The sequence below is a fragment of the Megalopta genalis genome, chromosome 2 (genome assembly GCF_051020955.1).
Source record: "Megalopta genalis isolate 19385.01 chromosome 2, iyMegGena1_principal, whole genome shotgun sequence".
In the NCBI taxonomy this organism is placed as follows: domain Eukaryota; kingdom Metazoa; phylum Arthropoda; class Insecta; order Hymenoptera; family Halictidae; genus Megalopta; species Megalopta genalis.
Window position 1 is genome coordinate 2,914,647 of NC_135014.1, and position 19,945 is coordinate 2,934,591.

The window sequence follows — 19,945 nt, forward strand, 5'->3', positions numbered from 1 at the left end:
TCCCGATAAGAAAGAAGGAACGCGGCGTGCAGCGTTTCAGAGACAGGGGAACGAATGCACGGACGACGCGCACCGGTCCGACGACGACCGTACCGGTGCTCGCCGGGCTGCTCAAAGTCAACAATGATATGACGTTGATTGTGATATGCAAATCGGAGACGGATAGAGAGATGTGTATTGAGAGAAAAAGAAAGAGCGAGAAAGAGTGAGAGAGAGAGAGAGAGTGAGTGAGAGAGAACAGGACGCAAGGGGAACGGGATGGAAAGACGGGGAGAAGTGGCCCCCGCCTAATGAATATTTACTCCGGCCTGGGGACACTCGAGTGTACGACTATATATCCGCGCTACCTGTGCCGTCGATTAAACGTATAATTTTCGAATTAAAGCACCGATCAAATCGTAAACAGTTGTCCCATGCAAATCGAAGGCGTTCCGAGTAATCGCCGGCCTTTTGCGCCCGCTACTCCCGCAGGGGTGCCGTTCTCCCTCTCCTCTCGCCATCGACTTTTCCCACAGACCTATTTTCCTTTTTTTTCTCTCTCTACGCCTCGGTGTCCTACATTTTAAAATCTTCGATTCTTTACATTGTTCTCTGTTCATCGATAATTGTGCATGATCTATTGCACTATGTATTTTCGAAGTAAATCACTGTATATGTATATTGTATATTTCGTAATCCGTATAATCGTAATAATAATATAAAGGGTATATTTTAATTTAGTTTATAATTTAATTTATTATTAATAATATTTAATTTATAATTGATAATTGATAATATTAATAATTATATTTAATAATATATAATGTAATTATAATATAATATTATATTTATAATATAATGTAATTATATTATATATAATTATATTATTATTAATATAATAATAATTATTATTATTATTAATAATTATAATTGATAATAATTCATTTCCATTTTTCAATTCCTCATACGCTTCAATTTTTCAGATTGATCGGATTTTTCAGAAATCGATAAACAAGTTGTTCTAGATGCTGCGATTTCTATACCTTATCAAATGCTTTTCAACCGATAATTCGATCAGCAATTCAATCAAGAATTCAACGAACAATTCAAACGAGGTCTACGCTAATGATTCAGTCAGCAATTCAACCAATGATTCCGACAACAATCTAATGAGCAATTCAGTCCACGATTCACTGAATATTTCAATTAAGTACTCAACCGAGTTATATATACCTTACCTCAACCAATCAAATCAACTAACCAAATTAATCTATTAATTATTAATCAACTAGCTCATTGTTTGTCCTGTCTGGCACCAAGTTTGTCCCTCGGTGCCAGGCGTATATCTGGTTTCGACGTATTTCCTTCGACTCCGAGAGATAAAGTTTAAAGTTTAAAGTTGAAACATCGGTACACGTCGAAACAAACGAAACTGCCGGAACATTTACCGCTCCATTACAGTAAAAATAACATCCTAAAACTACAACCACGCACACCCGCGCCTCTCCTTACCCGATCGATCCGCAGAAACGTTCCCCGCGAAGCTTAAAAATCGACCGAAAAACGTTCTCATCCGCTACGAAAATGTCATAAATCCAAGGTAGAACCTCGTTCTCTCACCTTCAAGGGGTCGGCGGCGTGTCCAAAACCGTATCCATCGGGCGAGTCACTAATCCAAAGTCGGTCACTGGGAGAGACGCTTGGGAGTCGACGCGTCCTGCGCGGTCATCGAAATCACCGAGGTCGCGCGGCACCGAACTTCACAGGCGACCGAGCCGGGGCAACGGGCGCCCAACCCCCGGGCGTGTTCGCGGTCGAAGGCGACAGGTGATGATCCAAGGACGATCAGAAGATCTTCGTACTATTCAGCGACACAGATAGATAGCTCGACGAGGCAGATCTCGCGGCCCGTCGAGGCAGATCTCGCGGCCCGTGGAAGCAGATCTCGCGGCTCGTCGAGGCAAAACACAGCCGCGCGTTTTTTCCGCGTTCCGGACCGTTAATCCGTCCGCGTCCCGGCGAGCGTGTCGCGCGAAGAAAAGCACGCGCGACAAATCGGAGATGGCGCGCGGTCCCGCGGAAGAACTCGCGTTAATTCAACACATGCTGCTCCGATCGCGCGCACTGTGACAAGCGCGAGAGAAACAGAGAGAGAGAGAGCGAGAGGGAGAGTGAGCGAGAAAGAAAGAAAAAGAGAGAGAGCCCTCTCTTCGGACGAAAAAAGGGGCCGCTGTTCGGCGGGAGCCACCCACGTCGCGCGAGCTCCGAGCGCCGGTACACCCGCCGCCCACGCCTCGGCGAGCGGCCGGGATCGGGGATCGACACGATCGAGGAGAAGATCAGCGGTTTCTGGAATCCCGCTGGAATTCCGGCGGACTTTCTCTAATCGATTGTTCCCGATCGCCGACGTCCTCGAGCGAGTTCGGCCACGGAGCACAGTTTGCATACAGAGGCGCGCCGGGAGAAAAATGAATCGGTCGGACTACGGCTAACCAGGCGCTAATTAACGAACGATGGGGACACGTTAACGAGCTGCGCGCCGTGGTCCCACGTGCTTCTCTCGATCTCCCGACACTCTCGCCCTCCCCCCCGGCATCAGGTGTGCGGCGTCGCGGTGTCAAGGTGACCACGTGCAAACGAGACGGGAGGACGCGACGCGAGGCGACGCGATCGATCTTGGGTGCCCGCCTCGGATTACCCTGGGAACCTCTCTCTCGCTACCGAGCCTGATCGCCGCGCGAACTTTTCATCCTGATCCTCGTCGCCGTTCGACGTTCAGATCTCCTCGGCCAGGCCTGGATCGCAGCTGCCTCTCGAGCGGCTTCCTTCCGACTTCCGGTGCTTCCGGGGGCCGCGTGTCTCCGGGACCATCTTCGCGGGAACAGACGCGGCTCCAGGCGCTTTCTGACACCGATTGGTCCGCCGATGAGCACCTAATTCACAGCCTAAACACCTGTCGCGTCGTCGCGTCTCCGTCGCCGAGGCAGCTCGGAGAAATCGAGGAAAATCGTTGGACAGCGACGCTCTTAGGTCTCTTCGTCGCTTGACTAGGTTTCGTCACTGATTTCGTCACCGAGAGGCTGCCCGGAAGGCTGGGCCCACGAGGCGATCGCGCTTGGTGGGACCAGTGCGCGTTATATTTCGTTAGACGCGTCGACGGCGATCCGCGCGCGATTGTTGCGCGAAATCGACGATCGTCAATTCGATAGAGACACTTTCGATCGGTCTGATCCGAACACTGATTCGGTCACTGAAGGGTAAGCGAAGTAAAGGGTTGAAAAGCACCGCGAGACTGTCCCCACTTTCGGAAGAGGCGTTTACGCGTCACGTTGCAGCGAAGTCGAAGCGCACCCGACGGAATCGTTGAGCATCGAACGGGCACACATTCCGGCCTCTTCGGTGAATTCTTCGGTGAATTCTTCGGCGAATTCTTCGCTCGGCTGACCTAGACGAGCGAGCCGGGTGTCCTAGAAGAGTCTCGAGCACACGCGACGCGATCGTCCTCGCCGGTCGAAATAGCGCGACGAGAGGCCGACAGACGACGCGGCACGGTTTGGTAGCACAACGGAGCACACTGATTCCTCGAGGTAATTAATCGGCGCGCCGGTGCTCGACGGGGTGTCCCATGGGTTCCGGAAGGGCCGTGCGCGACCCGCGTTACTTCATCGAGCTGGTGGAATAGCAAAGGAGGCGGAGAGTGGACGTGGTGTTCGCCGGCGAGTGGTGAAGCCGATGCCGGCGACGAAGACGACGAAGACGACGACGACGGGACCGATGGTAGGTGGTGGTGGTGGTTGATGGTGGTGGTGGTGGTGGTGGTGGTGGTGGTATGGTGGTGGTTGCGGCGGTGGTGGTGACGCAGAAGAAGAAGAAGAAGAGGAAGAAGAAGAGGAGGAAGAAGAAGAGGAGGTGTGCTTCGCGCGATCTAGCCGAGAGTGGTACCAGCGGCCACTGAAGAAGAAGTGGCGTGTGCGGATCGCGCGGCCGGGCGGAACGAAGACGGCCGCAACGGGACCGTGCGGGACAGAGGGCCCAGAGAGAAGCAGAAGGAGTAGGAGGGCCGGGGACCACGCGAGAGGAAGGGACAGAGCGCGAGAGCGGGAGAGAGAGAGCGCGCGCAAGAGAGAGAAAACGAACCGCGGGAAGGAGCAAGATCCTCGCCGGAGAGCGTCCTTCTCGGAGAAGGGGGGAGGAGGAGGAGGAACACGGGCCGTCAAATGGCACCGCGTATACCGTGCCCACCTGAAAATCTTGATCCCTTCCAGCCCTCCTGCCCCTACCCGCGCCTTTTTGTCAGCGTGCAGTCGCGCTGTGTATTAATGGGACACTTGGCCGGCGCAGCGGGAAACGTGTCGGTAATGATCGGTGGACCCCGGATTGAATTTAAGAGGAATTGGGATGCGTCGCTGATCGTCTGGTGACGCTTGCCCTGAACCGGGAAGAGTCTGGGAAATTCCGGGGTTCTCGTTGCTGGATCATCGATACGTAACCGATAATGTAACGGACTTCTTGCGGAGAGCAAAAACAGATCGATGTTCGCAGAAGTATCCCATAAACGAAGATAGGAAAGTCATTACGAGTCATTCGATTTCTTTTGGATCTTGGCTGTCGTGATATAATGATAGAAGTAATGTAATCCCGCTTGAAAAAGCATCGGTGACATGTCATGAAAAAGCCTCGGGACATACGGCCTTTAATGAGAAATTATATCCGCTGCAACATATGCCCCTGCGAATCATACAGTCTGCGTTCCTCTAGCATTTTTGAGTATCGTTAACGATGGACGGGGATATATTCCTTTGTCACAGCTTCAGCGAATCGTCTTGTATACAGGATATTCCAAAAATGTCTCGCAATCCGGAAATGCCGGATGCCTGAGGCCATTTCAAGCAACTTTTTCTTTAGCGAAAATGCGATCCGCCGCTTCGTTCGCGAGTTATTAACGAAAAACGTGGACCAATCGGAGAGCGAGCGTGACCGGGACTCCGCCCGTGCGGCCAATACCGCGACGCGGCGGCCGTATGGCGCAGCGGCAGTGGTCGCGAGGGCGGGGCGTCAGCCGCTCGCGATCGCTCATTGATCAGTGTTTTTCGTTGATAACTCGTAAACGAAACCGCGGATCGCATTTTCGCTAAGGCAAAAGTTGCTTCAAATGGCCTCGTGCACCCCTCATTACCGACTGTTAACCCTTTCATAAGCAATGGGAAGCATCCCGCGCACTTTTAGTGCTCGTATGGACCAGCAGGCTCAAATATTCCCACCGTTGAAATATGCTGCCACCTTGAAAATTTATATTATGCCCATGAAAGGATTAACATAGTTATGAAACACCCTGTATATAACAATTTGAAACGGTTACTTTACCCAAAGGCCATCCACTAACATGCATCGGTAACCTAATTACGAGCTAGTCCAAACACTGTGTCGCGTGGTCCGAAGAAGGACTCGAAAGATCGTTCGTTTCTCGTTCGTTAGGGACAGTCGGAACACGCCTAATCGAACCGAACCGCCCGCCAGAGAGGATTCCGAGCCGCCTCGACTCCTGTTGCTCGATTTCCAGTGATCGGAACGCGGGCAGAGTTAGCCACAGGAGGGTGTCCCGGCCGACTGCAGTCGGATATCAAGTTCACGGTGTCCGCCGGCACATGCGAACGGGATACCATTGGTGCAGACAGGGGGCCCAGGGTAGAGCCTCGACGACATGCAATTAAACAGCGTCGCGCGACGACGCGACGGGGACGGGAGCGGCCGCGTCTCGGCCGGTGAAACGCGCGGCTTCCATAGAAAGAGAGAGAGAGAGAGCTGCACGCGTGTCATCCTCAAGCTTTCTTGCCCCCCTCGCCTCCCGCCGCGACGGGTGTCGCGTGTGGGGGTTAACTGGCAGTCGGAGAAAAGGCTTTCATTAGAGGCACCTCTCTCGGGGTGCACGGTCGCGCGACAGGAGCGAATGAACGCGACCAACCGATCGTGACCGTCGTCGATGGAGAAGAGGGTGCACGGAGGAGGGAGAAGAAATGGCAGGAAACGCGATAGCAGGAAAGGGAGAATCGGCCGAGAGGAGAGAGGAGGACGGAGACTTGGCAACGATCGGCTCGAGACGCTGCCGATCTACGGTAATTTCTCTCGCGTTGTCCCTCCGCTTGGAAACGAAAATGGACGAGTCGGGAAGAGGAGTTTATATAGTTGTTAATTATACAAGGTGTCCCATAATTGTGTTAACACCTGGACAGGAATGATTCTTGAGGTAATTTCAAGCAACTTTTTCCTTAGCGAAAATGCGATCCGCAGCTTCGTTTACGAGTTATCAACGAAAAACGTGGACCAATCGGAGAGCGAGCGCGGCCAGCGCTCAACCCTCGCGGCCAATGCCGCGTCGAGCCGGCTGTCTGACACGGCGGCAGTGGTCGCGTCAGCGATCCCTCATTGGTCAGTGTTTTTCGTTGATAACTCGTAAACGAAGCCTCGGATTGAAATTTCGCTAAGGAAAAAGTTGCTTCAAATAGTCTCAGGTATCACCCCTTTCCGAGTGTTAACATAATTATGGAATAACCTATGTAGTTGTTGATTTAGGGTGCCTTTACATTATTCCCAGGCATAATTAACGTAATATTCATCGAACAAGACACACTGCATTATCGTTATTCTCCCATCTCGTTCAACTTTCAATTGAAAAATTGAATACCTCTGGCGTTTATTCTAAGAAGACCGCCCACCTCTTCTCTCAGATTCTTCGCTAAGCATAGGTTAGGCTTCGCGGTGAAGAAACAAATGTTTTCTGGATTTCCATGTAACCCAGAGAATCAGCTTCTGGAACCCGGCGTTAAAATATGAGCCGGAACGGAAGGCCGAGCCCTCCAAAAATTCTCGAAGAGGTGGCTCGCCGAGTCCTCCAAAAATTCGCGAAGAGGTGGCTCGCCGAGTCCTCCAAAAATTCGCGAGGAGGTGGCTCGCCGAGCCCTCCAAAAATTCGCGAAGAGGTGGCTCGCCGAGTCCTCCAAAAATTCGCGAAGAGGTGGCTCGCCGAGTCCGGGACCGGGGACCGAGAATCAGAGATAGGGGACAGCTGGAGTTCGCCGGGGAAGGAGAAGGAGGAGGACACCGCGGAGACGGGTAGAACAACGACAAAAGCGGGAGGAAGAGACCGGGGAAGGTGGCCGTGAGTGGCAGGCTGCCTCCGATGTCTCGTTTACCATAATACAAGGGCCCCGGGTGCGGCGGCGGAGGGAGGGGGCACGTCGCGGCGGCCCGAGGGGGAGCCCGTTGCCTCGAAACGGTAGCAATGCATCAGGGGCCCGTGAAAAGCGCGTCGCTCGGGACTGCCGAGTCTCGGGACTCGGGATCACGGCGACGTAAAGGACGCGGAACAGAGGGATACGCGGACGCGATATCCTGTCGTGGGTTCTGTCCGGCGTGCGTTTCTGTTCCCGTAGTTTCGTCCCAGCCCTCTCCCCCCCTCCTCGACAACGGAGCGGAAAGAACGATCGCCCGTTGAGGAGAACCTGCTGGAAATTGTGCCGGCAGATGTAGATAGCGGGGACCGCGAAACGGAGGAAGCCGTGGCTCCCTCGGATTTGTACCCGAGGCACTCGCCTCCGCATCGGCGTGCGTCCGATCGCTCGAAACCGATGTAATTGGACGAGGATCGCGGGGCCGTGATTACACGGCTGTTGGTTTATTGGCAGCCACGGAGTCCCCGTCTCGCTACCACGGGGATCCTCTTCCCTGAGAGAAGACTGCCGCGATAGAGCACCTCTTAGGGCCATTGTGTCTTCGAAAAGCGTGCGATTTGTTACGCGCGTTTGCCCGATGGAATTCGAACGCGGCGAGGATGAGAACGAGATAGTCGCGCGAACATCGTAGAGCTTTCGATGCGATAGAGCGATGTCGCTTTTTTCTTTGCGTTGCGAGTCGAGATGTCGGAGAACGGGGGAAAAATGGGGAGAATGTGGCGCGGACATTTTTGGACCTGCGAAATTTCTGTCGAACTTGAGGAATGATCAGTTAAAATTGCGATTTGTCCAGTATTATGCACACAGATGGATCTTCTGTTAATTATTCTTCTTTTATTGTACGTTCTTTCTCGAAGATTTCGACACGCTGATTTCAAATCCGATCGCAAAATTTAAGCACCGTTTCAGAATTTTGACAAATGATCGTTGCCGAATCATTTCGACGAATAACATCGTGATTCGGTTCGGTTTTTCGCTTAAATCGATACTTCTCAGAATCCTAAAGCGCTCCCGATCTGCTTCAAATTGCTCGTATATTGGAGAATTACAGAATTAATTGCAACGATAAGAAGTAGATAAGATAAGTATCGCGTCGAAACTATTTGTACCTTTGAAGAATGAAACTAACCGTAAGAATTATTTGACACTTCTACGTCAATTGATTTCGACCAGTTATCAACGCCAATATACAGAGAATCTCAAAATTATGGTACTTCCAGGAAATAAGAGATTCCTGAGGCCATTTGAAGTAACTTTTTCCTCAGCGAAAATGTAATCCGCGGCTTCGTTTACGAGTTATTAACGAAAAACATGGACCAATCGGAGAGCGAGGGCGGCCGGGGCTCCGCCCTTGCGGCCAATACCGCGGCGCGTTGACCGTATGACGCAGCGACAGTGACCGCGAGGGCGGGGCGTCAGCGATCTCCCATTGGTCACTGTTCGTTCGTTAATAACTCGTAAACGAAGCCACGGATTGCATTTTCGCTTAGGGAAAAGTTGCTTCAAATCACCTCGGGAATCCTTCATTTCCTTCTGGGATTATGGCACTTCTGTTGCCATAATTTTGGGACACCCTGTACTAGACACTAGTCGTTGACCAAAAGAAATGTGTCGATGGCAAAGAACTGAGAGTCTAAACTTCATCGGTAAAACTTCATTGATTTCAGCGACGTCGCGCCGGGCTCTTAACGAGATCATCGTGGATTTCGATGCGACCGGGGCTTCCGGAAGGTAAACACTCGTGGTATCCGGAAGAATTCGAGAGGTATCTGTTCGCGGAGTCGCAGGACGCACGTACGCGGCGTTCCTGCGACAGAAAACCAAGGAAGATACGACGGGAACGAGGAGGCACGTCTGCAAATTAAGCGAGAGGAGCGCGCCGCTTGCCAACTGCTTCCTCGCGGACGTCGAAAAGTGGGAAATCTTGGAATATCTCGTTCGTTACACGTGATTTCTCCAGTCAACCGGCTGCCGGATCCTCTCGCTCTGCCATTGGATGTCCCGGATGCTTTCGTGCTTGGCAATTATAGGAGAATGCGCCGGGTAAACCGTGTTCTCGGTATACTCCGGCGAAACGTCGCGCGATTTTGAGGCTTTTCGCCTCCACTCATCAGATTAATTACGCACCGATGCGTCGATCTCGGTATTTCCGCAGTTTCATTGTTCTTCGAAGTGATCATTTTCTTTTTTTTTTTAAACAGTTGGCCGCAGAACTATGTGCTATCGAACGGTAAACGAGCGGTAAAATCGGTCTGTTCATTGTGGAGTCCGCGGCGTGAACGTTGAACACTTATTCATAAAATTACGATTTACGTGATACAAAGTTATACACTAAATTAATCTATCGGCGCGATGATAATTGTATCCGTTAAATAATAATATACTTTTATTCGATAAAGGCGAAACGAAAGAGTTAGCTTCAAATCCATGCGAAACACATGACTTAGCTGCAAATCAATGCGATGTAGCAGGTTTAGCTTCAAATCCAAGCGAAACACATGACTTAGCTGCAAATCAATGCGATGTAGAAGGTTTAGATTCAAATCCATGCGGAACAAATGATTTAGCTTCAAATACTTGCGATATAAGTGATATAGCGTCAAATTCAGACGAAACAAACGAACTAGATTCAAATCCAAGCGAAACACATGATTTAGCTTCAAATCAATGCGATTTAGAAGGTTTAGCTTCAAATCCATGCGAAACAAATGATTTAGCATCAGATACTTGCGGTATAAGTGATATAGCTTCAAATGCAGGGGAAACAAACGAGTTAGCATCAAATCCATGCAAAACACATGATTTAGCTGCAAATCAATGCGATGTAAAAGGTTTAGCTTCAAATCCAAGCGAAACACATGATTTAGCATCAGATACTTGCCGAGATCGGTAATTCTCTAGCAATTGGAACTCGGATAAATAAATTATCCATTCGGAATGCGATTAGAAATCTTTAACTGTCTCTTACACCATTTCTACGAATATCGATAGACTTTTAAAATGACCGAAAAACGATTAAATTGATCGAAAATCCAGTGTGAATTTCGACGAAATCCAAGTTACCAGCGTAAAAAGCGAGAAGTGTCTGGACGAGGCATCGCGATGCCCGCGTTGGGCGCCGTTGGGCATAGATCCGCGGGCCCCAGTTATCGCTGGTTATTACAGTCATTAATTTATTAAACGAGCGGAACCCATTAGATGCGATCTAAAGTGGCCGTGCATAAAAAATGATGAAGGATCTGTTGGTATAATACGCTCGGGAAACCGGGGCAAGAAGTGTTTAAGTGAATTTGACGATCGTCGAGAAATATCGACCAAGCAAGCAAAGCATTACGGGCGTCATTAGCTATTCGATTAAAGCGATCGAGCGGATCCGGACCGCGCGCGCGCGAACGAGCTAGCTAGCGAGCGCAAAGCGACGATGTACAATTTTGAGTAACGAGCAGTTCCGCGGATATCTGGACGATCGGTATTAAATTCCCCGATGATGCTAGACCGATGGTATATGACCATTGGGTATTTATGATAATTAGACGAGCGAGAGAAGCCTGGCCCTTTAATCTCCGTGGGGCAGGGAGGCCTGCGCGACGCGGAGAACTCGTTCTGTTCTCGTGCGTCTGGACGCGCGATCGCCGGGATCGCTGACGCGGCCGAGACCGGCGCGGAACGTGTTCCCGACGATCCACGGTCCACGGTCGTGGAAAAAAAGATTCGGGCGACCGTGACCGTGGCGCAGAGGAAAAAAAGGAGGAAACGATCCTCGGGGAGGAAGAACTTCGCGAGTTCGACGCTAATCCGACGATGAATACGCTCGGTCACGGGTTAAGGGGAGCGTTTTAACGATTGACAAGTCAAACGAGTTCCCCCCCCCCCTCTCCACCCGTCCACCGGGATCGATCGATCATCTCGATCGGATCTCGCCGCGGAAAAACCGATGGGCGACCCGCCTACGGGCCGCCGTGCCGCGCCGCGCCGGCCCGGCCCGACCCGGCCCGGCCGAGTAACCCCCCGTCGGGTGTTAAGACGTCGGGTAACGAGCGATAAATAGCGTTAACGATGCGAGTCGCGGGCCCCGGATCACACGGAGCCGACGATTATTAACCGGCCTCATTCGTCAAACCGAGTTTTACCGATTCGCGCGGCTGACTCGCGGCTCCGCGGATCCACGTGATAATGTACCAACCGCCGCGATCCGCGATCCGGGCGACAACCGGCGACCGTTGGGATCGACGATGTCGGTTGCCGGACAAAAGAGCGAGAGGCGACGCTGAAACTTGCCACGTCACGTTCGAAAATCATTTTCGAACGGTACAGCTTCGATTTCGCGTGCATAAGTTGCAACGAATCGTGTAAAAAAGAAAAATGGAGTAGTTTTTGCTTTTTCGTCTCTTTCTTCGTTCCTTCTTCCTTTTTATGCTTGTACGATTGCTATTGTAAAATCTCTTTGATTGTTATTAATTTATCTTTAACAATGGGTTTTTTTCTACCCGTATACTTGAATAAATTTTTGTTATTATTATTATTATTATTATTATTAGACTATTATTATTAAAATATTGTTGTTGTTATTATTAGATTATTATTATTATTATTAGACTATTTTTATTACTATTATTATTATTACTATTATTATTACTATTATGATTATTACTATTATTATTACTATTATGATTATTACTATTATTATTACTATTATTACTAGATTATTATTATTACTATTATTATTACTATTATTACTAGATTATTATTATTACTATTATTATTACTATTATTACTAGATTATTATTATTACTATTATTATTATTATTGGAAGTCTGGCCGCTTTCGAAGTTCTTGTTGAAGATTTCCCCCCACTATAAAAACCCCCTAAAATTATTATTATTATTATTATTATTATTATTATCATTGTTGTTGTTGTTGTTATATTGTACGTCATAGCTTGGAGTGCAAAGGGTTGGATTTTCACCGATCTGTAAAATAAATAATGTTGCAGGTTCGTTCGACGAGAATTTCCAAATAAGGCGCACTGGTGAAAAATAATCGTGCAGTTCACGAGGGTTGAATGGCGGTGTAACGGTAGCGGAATGGGGTGGCACGGAAGCCGTGCGGTCGCTGACTGGTGTTACAATTCGGTTGGAAGCTGTCGAGTAAATTAGAAAGCGGTCCTCAGCTGGCGGAGTGTCGGTAGGCGGGCCCGGCGTACAAAGTTAAACGGTCCCCGGCCGCGTCGCTGGGCCCGGCCCCGTTTTATTTATACGGACCTCTCCGAGCGTAATTACTCTTGGCAAGTGGAGAGATATCGATGGACGGAGGGACAATCATTTTTTTCCACGGCGTTAATTAGAGCCCTCTCCGCGGGCACTCGCGACTGCTGCAAATTGCGCGGCACTCTCTCTCTCTCTCTCTCTCTCTCTCTCTCCTCTTTCTCTCTTTCTCCTATCTCGCTCTCTTTTTTGCCACATCGGAACTCAAGGCGATCGCGGAAGAGATCCACGTGCTTCGGCGCGATTCACATAATGCTTCGCGACTTTAACATTGGACAACTAAACTTTTGTCGAAATAACAATTAATTAACAGTTTTGATTCGTTACGATGGGAGAGAGAAGGGAAAATAAGGGAGCGTTTCGTCCTGGTCTCACTAAAGGACCCACTAAAGGACCTAGTGGGCCCTAATGGGCCTAGTTAATTGCTGCCGACATATATTTACAATATACCATTATATCTGTTACAATCTATTATAATCTATGATTTATTATAATAGATATAATAGACATACCGTAAAAATATGTCTGCAACAGTGAAAAGGTTACGGACGGTATACACAGGGTGTCCCATAATTATGTTAACACTCGGAAAGGAGTGATTCCTGAGGCGATTTTAAGCAACTTTTTCCTTAGCGAAAATTCAATCCATCGCTTCGTTTACGAGTTATTAACGAAAAACTCTGACCAGTGAGAGATCGCTGACGCCCCGCCCTCGCGTCCACTGCCGCCGCGTCAGACGACCGACGCGACGCGACGCGGCATTGGCCGCGAGGACGGAGCGCCGGCCGCGCTCGCTCTCCGATTGGTCCACGTTTTTCGTTAATAACTCGTAAACGAAGCCTCGGATCGCATTTTCGCTAAGGAAAAAGTTGCTTCGAATGACCTCAGGAATCACCTTCTACCAACTATCATCATAATTATGGGAAAAAAGGTAGCCGTCTGTTGGCAAAGTGAGTGGCTGAAGTGAATTTTGTTTCTCCTGCTTCTTTGACAAAGTATTTTTTACCGAACATTGATAGAAGATCAATCGCGTTATTAATCGACGTCGACGTTACTCGACGATAGTTCGGTTATGCGGGATTAAACGACCGTTCGCCATACAATAGAAACATTTGTATGCCGGCAGAGATTTAGCGACGGCTTTAGCAAAGTGTATGTTACCCGGATTGCGCAGCTTTGTTGCGAAAATCGTGCTGAAATATTGGCGTGCGAAATTAATGATGGCAGGTACATATCGAGACCGTTCGGATCCGGAGTTACGAACGTTGCGTCCGCATTCTAATTTCGCGGCGGTCCGCTTCAATTATCAACTATTTATATCGAGTCCAATGCGGGAAGGGTGGGAGGGGAGAGGATTAGCTTTGATCCCTCCGGTGAAACGCGTTCGCGCGAACGGGAAATCGAGTCGAGAAAGATTCGAAGTTGAAAGGTCCGCGCGCGAGGCATCGATAATTCGGCGACCATATTTTCCCTGTGTAAGTTTAATTCCTCGGGGCCTCCCGCTGTCCGGCGATATTACGCGGAATACAAATTGCGATTTGCCCAGCTGGTAAATATCGCGCGGAGGGACGGTAATCGTCGCCGAGGTCGATGAGGCCGGCTCGCGTAATCCGGGACGAACGCTGTACACCCCCCTCCCCCCCCCCGTGATGTTAATAACTCGAATGCAAATTGTAGCAGCCTGATCGCGAACAGTTACAACAACTCCCAGGACAATAAGAAAAAGTTTCGGGGTGGATGGAGGTTTGAAAGTTACGAATTACGAGAAGAAAACCAGAGGCGAACCGGACCGGGGAAAAGTTCTCCGGAATCAGCTAGACGGTCAGCGCGTTTAAGTAAGTTTTCCACGGCTCGCTGCGCCTTCTGTTTACTCGGCGAACGAAACTCGGCTAAAAACTCGATCCTCTGATGCTCTTAGCATGCGACACTCGTGTATACACCCCGCCGAGCCGCGCCGGTGTTAAACAGCCATGAAGGCGCGCCTCGCGGGCTCCTCGAAAATCTCTTCTCGAAGAGTCTTTCGAACGAGAGGCGGACGAGGAGGAAACGATTATTATTATAATAATAATCGACCTGTAATTTCCACACGTTTGGACCGAGGAGTTTAAGCATTTCCTACGATCACGAAATGTGCGCGTGAACGTCGAACCGAACGAGCAATTAGAAGAATTACAGAATGTTTTATGTGCTCTGCTATCTATCGAAGTTATGATACTGTTTCGGACAAGTCGTTGAGAATATTTTTATTTATTCGAACGATCAGAGGAGAGGACAGCGGACAATTCCCTAACTGACGCTCAGATTGTGCAGAAAAATGGACAATTTCGGAAGAGGAGATACGATTATTCGAGCCTTGTAGCTTGTTTTTTTATAGTTGTTGACAATTCGTACCACAGATTGGAGAACATGCAAGGGTTACTATAAACTGCTGTAACTTTGCGAGAAAAAATCGCAGCCGAGTTTCTTTTTTTTTAAATTAAAGGGGAAAGATCGAACTTCGTTCTGCGTGAACGGCATCTCGGAGAAAAATTGTCCAAAGTCCGTGCGATTCGTCGAACTCGACGATATGACGTATGACGTATGACGAACATAGCCTCGCATTTAAAGGATTACAGTAGCGAGGTTGTGTGGAACTTAAAATACAGATAGACTGTCCGAAAGTAGAGGTTTCGAGCTTTGATTTAAAAGAAGAGTCATCATCCTGCGACGATTTTTCACAGAACTATCATCAGTCGAAGCTGACCAATGTGCACTTCGTCAAACTTGGCAATTTTCGATATGACAAATATGGTTTCACATTTAAAGAGTTACAGTGGCGAGGGTGCATTAAACTTAAAATCGAGGACAACTATCTTGAAGTAGAGATTTCAAGCTTTAATTTAAGAGGAAGATCATTATTCTACGATGATTTTCCGCGGAATTACCGTCACTGAAAGTTGGCCAATTTATATCCATTTTTCTATGCCATGCTCGTGTCACGTGGCCACATTTAAAGGGTTACAGTGGCGACGGTGCATCAAACTTAAAATCGAGGACAACTATCTTGAAGTAGAGGTTCCAAGCTTTAATTTAAGAGGAAGGTCATTATTCTACGATGATTTTTCGCGGAGTTATCGTCACTGAAATTTGGCCAATTTATATCAATTTTTCTATGCTATGCTCGTGTCACGTGTCCTCCGAACATGACGAACGTGGCCTCGCATTTAAAGGGTCACAGAAGCGAGGTTGCGTGGAACTTAAAATACAGATACACCGACCGAAAGTAGAGGTTTCGAGCTTTGATTTAAAAAAAGAGTCATCGTCCCGAGGTGATTTTTCGCGGAGTTATCGTCGCTCGAAGTTGTCCTCTGTTAGAACTCGATATTTCGCTTCCAAGTACAGTAATGTCTCCCTAATTGACGCTCAGATTGCGCACAAAAGCAGACAATTTTGGAACAGGAGATACGATTGTCCGAGCCTCGTGGCTCGTCTTTTATGGTTATCGATTCTCAACAACTATAGAAACGACCGCAAGGCTCGAACGATCGTATCTCCTTTTCCCAAATTGTACATTTTTGAGGACAATCCGAGCGTCGATTAGAGAGACATTTTACTGTAGATCTTCGAGGACACTCTATTTCGCTGTTCTCTCGGAGCAAAGTACGCCACGTGGAAAATTCGCAGCTGGTAACAGGTTGGCCACCGACTCGCTACAGTTTCGCTCGGCGAGCCGTTACCGGCGGGACACCCGTTGTATAAATCTGGTCGCCTTAAAGGCTCCTCGGGGCGTACTTTTACGAGGCACGCATTCGTTATCCATTAGGGTAAGTATAGCGCGTGTGGTCATCCGGCGCGAGTGGCCGAACGATATTCATGGTCCCGCGAGCCGTTCAGGCTTTCTGCGCGCAGATGTGTGCGTGTGCAGCACGTCCGACCATAATTGAATCATCATCGGGACACCGTGAAAGACAGCCGAACCAGTCATAACGAGGGAAATACGCGTGCACAGTTTCAAAACAGCCGAACCCCCTCTCTCTTTCTCTCTCTCTCTCTCTCTCTCTTTCTCTTTTTCCAGCGAATAGCGAGTACATTCGGGCAACAATGGACAACCGATAAAAGCTTTTATGATAATTCGCGGGCTATCGACATTCAAGAACGGAACACCGTTACCAAAATTAATTCGAGATTAATTCTAATACGTCCGCGATACGCGGGCCGAAATGAACCGGCCCTCCCCGCCCTCCCGAGCCCCGCGGACCCCCGCGAAAAGCCCGGGCGCAGACCGCGCGACCGATTGTTCCGGTGTAATTCGGATTTTGATGACGCTCGAGAACTCGTTGCCGTTGCGGTTTCGTTGATTATTAGTTGGAGAACGCGAGCATCCCCTCCCCCTCCCTCCACCCTTCGCCAGCGCACCGTGCCCTCGCATTGTGTATTGTTAATGCGGCAAACATATTGAAGCTATTATGGAACGTTTGAAAAGCTGCTTCTATACACGGGGTGGCCCGGAAAGTATTGGACCGCCGGGAATCCGAACGAGAGGGCCGGACGCCCGGCCCCCATTGTGCGCCGATAAATAGTGCAATAATGTTTCCGGGGACACCGCGGACAACAATGTCGGTCGGCATAATTGCCTGTCACCGAACAGTCGACGTGTTTTTCGCTGCCCGCGGAAATTGTAAGAACGCCGCGGCGTAAACCGGCCTTTTGTCGTAACGAAGAGCTCGGTGAATCGTGCACGCGTCGCTGTTGCGATGGCAGCTTTGTGATTTCGGCGGGCCGCGAAAGCTCCGGGACGAGCTGTTTCCGGTGACAATGAGTTGTCGGGAGGGGAGGACGCGGAATAATTTCGGCGAGCTGCGATTTTTGGCCCGCGGCCGAGTGGCCGCGATTTTTGAGTCGCGCGAAGTTCGATTGATTAACGATAGGCGAAACAAAGGGCGGCTGAAAGTTCGGAGTGAAAGCTCGCGTCGGGAAAGCGTCGATTTCGAGCGTCGATTTTTCAGCATTTCGCTGAATCCTCGGCTGGAACGAATCCGAGGCGGATTTTCTGTCGATAACGCCGCGTCAAATCGATTCTATTCTTTACGTTTCATCTTCTCGTTTATTATTTTATAATTAGTTATTGTTCCTTTATCTCAATTTTTTGTTTTGCATTGCGTCCCGATTATCTCCGAAGACGCGAGCGATCGCAACGAGAGCGTCGCCATCCAGCAATTACAAGCTACGGTAACGTCTCTCTAATTGACGCTCAGATTGTCTACGAAAATGGACAATTTAGGTAGAGAAGATACAGTTATTCGATCCTTGCGGTTCATTTTTATTTTTGTGCACAATCTGAGCGCACAATTAAAGAGACATTACTGTACTTGGAAGCGAGATATCGAGCTCTAATAGAAGACAAATTCGAGCATCGATAACTGCGCGAAAAATCACCTCGGGACGATGACTCTTTTCTTAAATTAGAGCTCGAAACCTCTACTTTCGGACAGTGTGTCTGGATTTTAAGTTCCACGCAACCTCGCCACTGTAATCCTTTAAATACGAGGCCACGTTCGTCATATTCGGAGGACACGTGACACGAGCATAGCATAGAAAAATTGATATAAATTGGCCAACTTTCAGTGACGACAACTCCGCGAAAAATCATCGTAGAATAATGATCTTCCTCTTAAATTGAAGCTTGGAACCTCTACTTCAAGATAGTTGTCCTCGATTTTAAGTTTGATGCACCGTCGCTACTGTAACCCTTTAAATGTGACCACGTGACACGAGCATGGCATAGAAAAATGGATATAAATTGGCCAACTTTCAGTGACGACAACTCCGCGAAAAATCATCGTAGAATAATGATCTTCCTCTTAAATTAAAGCTTGAAATCTCTGCTTCAAGATAGTTGTCCTCGATTTTAAGTTTGATGCACCGTCGCCACTGTAACCCTTTAAATGTGGCCACGTGACACGAGCATGGCATAGAAAAATGGATATAAATTGGCCAACTTTCAGTGACGACAACTCCGCGAAAAATCATCGTAGAATAATGATCTTCCTCTTAAATTAGAGCTTGGAACCTCTACTTCAAGATAGTTGTCCTCGATTTTAAGTTTGATGCACCGTCGCCACTGTAACCCTTTAAATGTGACCACGTGACACGAGCATGGCATAGAAAAATGGATATAAATTGGCCAACTTTCAGTGACGGTAATTCCGCGAAAAATCATCGTAGAATAATGATTTTCCTCTTAAATTAAAGCTTGGAACCTCTACTTCAAGATAGTTGTCCTCGATTTTAAGTTTAATGCACCCTCGCCACTGTAACTCTTTAAATGTGAAACCATATTTGTCATATCGAAAATCGCCAAGTTTGACGAAGTGCACATTGGACAGCTTCGACTGATGATAGTTCTGTGAAAAATCGTCGCAGGATGATGACTCTTCTTTTAAATGAAAGCTCGAAACCTCTACTTTCGGACAGTGTATCTGTATTTTAAGCTCCACGTAACCTCGCTACTGTAACCCTTTAAATGCGAGGCCATGCTCATCATTCGTCATACGTCATATCGTCGAGTTCGACGAATCGCACGGACTTTGGACAATTTTTGTCCGAGATGCCGTTCACGGCAGAACGAAGTTCGATCTTTCCCCTTTAATTTAAAAAAAAAGAAACTCGGCTGCGATTTTTTCTCGCAAAGTTACAGCAGTTTATAGTAACCCTTGTGTGTTCTCCAATCTATGGTACGAATTGTCAACAATTATAAAAAAACAAGCTACAAGGCTCGAAGAATCGTATCTCCTCTTCCCAAATAGACCGTTTTTATGCAAAATCTGAGCGTCAGTAAGGGAGACATTGCTGTATTTATTAACGTGACGACGGACGGACGGGTGACGGCCGAAGAGCAGCACACGCTGCATTTGCAATAATAATCGTTCCTCCGCGATTACAAATCCGTGCCCGTATCGGGCAAATTGAACCGTAGATATTTTATTAATGAAAGTTCAATTGCTCGCGGTAACGCCAATTAATAATTCTCTCTGATAAATCCGGTAAATTTTGAGCCCGATTAATATCGCCGCGGCGGAACCGGCTCGGCTCCAAGTTAATTTCCTGAAATAAGCGACGTTTAATTCGACGCTCGTGTAAACTGGTCAAACGGTAGGGGCGAGAGGGGCAGGGGGACGTGGGAGAAATTAAAGTCTCAACGAGGAAGCCCCGCGATAGCACAATTAATAAAGCTCTGCTCGCGGTGGTGCGCCGTGACACGGGGTTGCAGGGCGTGTAAAAATTACTCGCGGCGGTTCCGAGAGCCGAAACAAATTCTTAGCAACGTGTCGCAACCCCTCTGCCCCCTCCCCCGGTCTCCCGCCCGAGGACTCTTCTCACAGATGTTTGAATCGAGATTACGACATTCTTACTTTTTCTCGTCCCCGGGCGAAGATCACAATCTGGACCGGCGAGAGCAGTTGGACCAACGCCATTTTTTAGCCCCCCCTCCCC

The 19,945-nt window shown here is 48.6% G+C and overlaps 1 protein-coding gene across 1 annotated transcript in view; it reads right to left on the bottom strand.

Moving 5' to 3' along the window:
• Positions 1 to 2,086, bottom strand: part of dachs (unconventional myosin-IXb-like dachs) — a 235,793-nt gene extending 233,707 nt beyond the window's left edge. Inside the window, exon 1 of the mRNA XM_033475818.2 lies at positions 1,600 to 2,086. The gene's annotated coding sequence lies outside the window, so the exon portion shown is untranslated. The remainder of the gene's footprint in view (positions 1 to 1,599) is intronic.
• Positions 2,087 to 19,945: the final 17,859 nt, after the last annotated feature.